We start from the raw sequence: 6012 nt of genomic DNA, 5'->3' as shown, positions 1-6012 counted from the left end.
GACACAAAAAACGAATAGTGTGTTACCACCACATGAGTGGTGACATCGCAGATCCGCATGATCCGCATGATGACGCCACGGGCTGTAAGGACATCTAGCACGCGCACTATGTCAACCTTGCCTGGATGCATAGCTTAGACTCAGCTGAGCTAGTTACTTTCTTTGACGATAACCATGTCGGCGTTTTGAAGGTTTCTCCTTGGATGTTGCCATTTATTCCTTTGGTGAAACTCATTGAGATATTCTTCTTTCCAATAGAAACAAAATAGCTGATTAAGGGTCTTTAGATGTTGCCAGCCGTTCAGGATGGAGGCTGTACTCTTTTTAATTACAGGCTCCAAAATCGATATGAGAGGACCGCCTACTAGGAGGACCAGTAGGTCAGACGGGTTCTCTGAGAGGGGATGGATTGGCGTCGAGTAGAGGCAAGCTTCTAATTTGGACAAGAGTGTCGTGTACTTGAAAGAGGAAGAGTCCTTGTAAAAGAAATGTTTGAAGCTCTTTACTCTCGCTTCCCATACGCCACCCATATATGGGCGCTAGGAGGGTTGAAACGGCAGCATAGATTTTGATGGCTATAAGTTAATGTGATTCACGTTTTCGTGGGTGTATTTGTTGGAGGCCCACGTCCAGAAACAAATCGAACGAAAGTGGCAAGGAATTTTTCTGTCGTCAGGTGCAAAGTCGCTTCTAAATACATGGCTCGTGTACTGTATACTTCAGACGCATATATAGCCCTTGGTGATGGGGCTTGTGCGACCACCAAAATCGAGGCCAGTGTGCGTTAACGGACGGGAAAACGTGGTTCGTTCGACGGATAAGTCGCCCATGAGTTGGGTTTGCAACTTCTTGCGATAAATCACACATAATCGACATGAATTTATCGTGGCCTTAACCAGATTCCTGAAGTTTGGAATCCAGAACTCGCACCGGATCAGATGCATTATTATCTGGTTTCAGACCATGAGGGATATACGATGCGTAAAACAAAGGAGGAGATGTGTGAAAGTGTTTCTATAGGGAAGGAGGATTGGATGTCTTTCGTCATAGCGCAACCACTCCGAAGCTCTCACATGCCCACATGCTCTCTTGCCTCCATTGTGATCAATGAATTGTGAATTATGATGGCACTTGAGCTTGGTATAAGTTACATGTCGGGCAAATACTGATCCTCCTTGGGGTACTTAATGCGTTGAGATTGTACAACAAACAGCTTTCAGTCCTGCTGTTCTCCTTCGGAAATTTAATATCAAGTTTCTGGCAACGCGTTGTGAAACGGAACACATAGGCCATGACTCTAAGTGATTTGCCGAATTCGGTCCACGATAATGAATTTCAGAGACGACTATGCAAAGTTGCATTTAACGGGACGTAGTTCTTCCTCAGTTTCATGGGCTGATTGGATAGGATTTTGCCATTGAAATTTTTTTGGTCCATGCCACCACAGATCATTGAACGCAAGGTCGCGTAAGAGAACACTTGAGCTAGAAAGATCAGCACGGTTGCATTCGGAGTGAACGTGAGACCATTTGGAGTTTGCGGATTGTGTAATCTTGGCGCCTCTATTAGCCACAAAGGTCGTCCACTTCCATGTTGGCTTCCTGAGAAAGGCTAATTTGGTATTTTCGACAGAAAGCTGTGTTAGGAGTGCTGCGGACACTTCCGTAAGCAGGACAGCATCACAAAACTCTAAGCGGGGCGGGGAGATAGTCTTCACAATAGCAACCCTGGCTTCATGCACAGTTTTAATCCGGGTGTAAATTGCTAATCCCATGGAGCTGCCTCTAGGCCTTAGGGGAAAATTGAACCCATCTGGAGATGCGTATCTCGCCATCTTTGGAGGAGTTTGCTTGGCAAGGATACATCCCGATCATCCAGATAATAAAGCAAGATCTCTTGCTTAATGATTTTAGCGCGGACCACTAATGGAATTAATCATTCCGCTGGATCGTACAGCTTGGCGAATTGTGAAAGCACTTCACGTTGCGTACATTGCTTCACTTCGATGTCGGCGGAGATGAAGAGGAACTCATCGGTGTCTGCTTTCCAGCGTATCCCTTCGCTAGGCTAGCTTCTACAATCTTCAAGAAATCGGATCGCAGTATATGCTATGTAGGAAGATTAATGAGTACAGCCTTGTCGTTGGAGATCAATTTGCGTAATTAAAACCCGGAAGTGCCCAGAGCTGTGCGAAGCCCGCCGATGGCTCGGACGGCACCTCTTAGAGAGTGGCCGAGCAAGTCCGTCGTCGACCTACATGAAATTGGAATTGAAGAATAGAGGTGTGGTTGACGTCATCACGGATTTACCGTTTTATTATTTACATTTTATTTATTACATTTGAGTAAATCTCTCTTGTTCGCCCGCAGTATAACTATAGCCAGGATCGTATTGAATCGGTTCAGAAGCAATTTCTGCTTTTTGCCATATGAGGTTAAAATTGGGACCCCAATCTTCGGTTGCCATCCTTCCAGGCTGCTTCTTATTAATCTTCCGTTCTTTTCTGTTAGGGCGTCTTCAATTCTCTGTTCCATGTAGACTTACCAGGAATTATCGCCCCATAATTCTACCAACGTGCACAACAGATTACGCTATTCACAATTCTTTTCGTGCATTATGCAAATATTACAATAGTTTGTATTCCGTTTTCTCCACTGAACTTTCTCTACCCCTAATAAAATCGTTGCTTTCAGGATACCTACGGGAACTCACTGACTATTCCCAGCTATGAGTAGGGGCATACCCATTACTATTTCTCTATCTTATCTACCTAACATTCTATATTTCTTGTTTAAATTTCTTTACTTTATTAATAACTTCTTTCTTTCTTTTTCCCTATTTATTGTATTTTCTTAAACAATATAGTCAATTAAGATTATATATAATTTTACTTAAGAACACCATACTATACTCTATACTATCACCTTTATTTTTAGCTGTAGGCTCTAAAAGCGCTAGCCGGACTGCCAAATAAAACACCTCCACCGGTCAGTTCTGCTATTAGAAAATTTTGTACTCTAACTAGGCTTTTAGCATTTAATTTTCATAATGTATGTATAATGTATTGAATAATTAGGAAGACACTCGTTTTGTCGGCCATTAATAAATAAATAAATAAATATAAAACAAGTGAGAGGTTCTAGTCGGGAGCTCCCGACTAGGGGATACCCTGAACCCTCTTATTCCAACACCAAGTACAGCTCGCGCTACTCGCTCGTTTGCTTTAGTAGTAATAAAGAAAATATAAAAAAAAAGTTCCCTTGGCAGGAATCGAACTCGTAACTGACCGCATTACTTCTGCCGAATCTACTCAACCGTCACACCAGCCAAAAAAAATAACATTTTCCCAAGCAGGGTTCGAACTCGTAACTGACCGCGCTACTTTCCGCCGGCTCTACTCAATAGCCACACCAACAATTAAGTCGTAGTGAGAAAAAACGAAGTTTTTTTCTGTTTGTTTATTGTATTGAATTAAAAATAGCATACATTTTTATTGCAAAACAGTTGGCTTAGGTGATATTTCGCCAAGCCTGGTTGAGTCCTCAGGCTTTATCGTGGACAAACGTCAAAGTCGGCTTTTTTGAATAAGGCTGGATCGTCACGTAGGTAGTCGGGGGACTTGGGGCGTCTCCTATGTCGTGGTTGGAGGAGGTCCTTAAACGATCTTCTCTTGAGCCTCCTAACTACACACCTCCCACCGAGGCCTCTTGCTACCCGGTTGCAGTGTCGCTGCAAGCGTTCGTTGTACCGGTTGGCGAATGCTCCGACTTGGCTGTCTTTGGTCTCCATTTTGAGGTCTCTGTGCAATGTAGAATTTCTGACGTACCAGTCAGCACCGGTAATTCGGCGCAAGGCCAAGTTTTGGAGTATCTGAATCCGTCTTCGATTTGTCCGAGATGTAATGCCCCAAACCTGAATACCGTATCTCCAATTTGGTGCAACCACGACGTTGTAGCATCTTGTATAGAAGAAAGCTTGAATGTTTGTTGCAACATCTCAGCTGTCGCTCGTTATAAATGGTAAGTTTGGTGCTTTGTTAATATGAATTATCGTTTGCTGTTTGTTGGACTATCAAGCTTTTTCAATAGCTTTTAACACTAGAAATAATTAAACAGATTTTATTTCCTCAATATTCGATTTAATTGTTTATTTGTTTTAAATAACGAGAAGAAGGCAGACCCGATTTAGTCTGTACCATTTGATCAATTTACAATAGTATTATAAAGGCAAGCGAGCCAAACTTGGTACGTCCCTGTTGCACCAAATGCTCGAAGCGAACAACTATAACTATCTCGAGGCGCAGCATCAGCTTTAGGCTTAGCATAAGTTAATGATACGGTAATAAATAAAGAGCGCCAGATTAATATTGTTTACGTAAGATAAGAAATATTTAAACACAGCAGTTGCTTCAAAGATCAATGTTGTGCAGCCACAGAATGCTATTTCGGCCATACACAAGTTATGCCAGGACCGACTTTAACAAATTATCATTATTGCGGTGGGACTGCTAACTAATTTGGCACTGGGCTTCACTATGTATGGTAAAAAAATTTAGGCAGTCCATCAAAGATGTTTGCATCATGGGCGGCAACTATCAGGGAGTAGGAAATTCATCACGCTCTGCCGAGTTCAATTTTCAATTGCCGTGCTGTTAAAAACGCGGTGCCCAATCACCATACTCCCATGGGAAACATGTACCAAGGAGCGTTTCAACATATCTATTGTAGGTACCGACTTTTAATGGCTTTAACATGTGTACGTATTTACATATGTCTATTCTCTTTAGAGCTGGCGACTGAATTATTTTGGTAAATACGCTTCAACAAACAAACACTATGCAATCGACATTCTTACACAAGTTGAAAAATTGGAATCCATGCGATGCCTTGTTAGTAGCTGCATGGCTCTTTGAAAACAGTTTATCAAAAAATCTAGCACTTGGCACGCCACCGTCGATCTTACAGGTCCACATACTCATGACCAAATAGTACTCGATCATTTAAAAGAGTGTGAAAAGTTTCCTGAGAATGTTCGCATCATTGAATTAGTCGACGATTATATAATTCAATAAAGACGTGCATGAATGTGTGTGTATACCAGCATACATAAATTCTTAAAATTTGTGTTAGCTTCCGCAAACACCAATCTTGATGATCAACAGTATTATTTTGCAATAGAATATTTGCATATACTCAAAAATACAATTGCATTAAAATTGTGGCTTACAAAAGGTAGTTTTTGGTTTACTTATTTAATTTAATTGTAGCATGGAAGCAGCGACATAAGTGACGGATTTTGTAGGTTGCGACTTTGCGGCAGAATATCCCGCCCGTTCTTATTCTTTTTTAAATGGAGATCCTTGGAAAGGAGGCTGCAAGTTCCGGAGAGGACCCATTAAAATATGGTGTTCTGCACCAACGGCTGACCGAACCCGGCCGGAATTTTTTCGGATACTGATCCGCACTGAGCGCCAAGGTGACGGTTTCGGGCCGATGGAACCCAGCATCCGCCAATACGATGTTCTCTAGTTTGCTCCGAATTTTTTTTTTGGTTCGTTTTAAAGGGGTCCGAATCTGAAGTTTATTCTCTGTATAGAAAATAACTTTTATGTTCGTTTCATCGGTGAGATAGGCGGTACAAGCGCCTTCTTCATGCGAGTGACGGAAAGCCCGAATGTTGTTGCCAAGGATGCATTGATGCGACTCGTCAGACTGCGCGGATCAATTGGCGCTGGAGTCTCGAAGGTTTTGGTACCGTTTCCGAAAAGCACAAGTGGAGTAGGCAGTACACTGATGCTCCTGCGCTGGAAGAGCGAATACAGTGTTGTAGCTGGCGCCGGAGAATTGGAGCGCGTCGTCCGTGATGTGGGCGCGGCGGATGGAAAGCGCCAAGTTCCGGTCTTCGCTTTCCGCGCAACCTTGAGAGTGCTCCACGGGGCTCTGAACCCACTCCTAGCTTCGTCTTTTCTCCTTTTATATGTAGACTGTGGTGGTCCTTGCAACAGGACCGCCA

The 6012-nt window shown here is 42.8% G+C and overlaps 1 pseudogene; it reads left to right on the top strand.

Annotated features, from left to right (window-relative positions):
- The first annotated feature begins 306 nt into the window (after positions 1-306).
- Positions 307-5144, top strand: LOC135437613 (nucleoside hydrolase-like; annotated as a pseudogene).
- The last annotated feature ends 868 nt before the right edge of the window (positions 5145-6012 follow it).

The sequence above is a fragment of the Drosophila montana genome, unplaced genomic scaffold, assembly GCF_035044405.1.
Source record: "Drosophila montana isolate Dmon_TW-CO22-7 unplaced genomic scaffold, ASM3504440v1 contig_3831_1, whole genome shotgun sequence".
Taxonomy (NCBI): domain Eukaryota; kingdom Metazoa; phylum Arthropoda; class Insecta; order Diptera; family Drosophilidae; genus Drosophila; species Drosophila montana.
The sequence above is the reverse complement of the archived record's forward strand: the minus strand, read 5'-3'. Positions and strand labels throughout refer to the sequence as shown.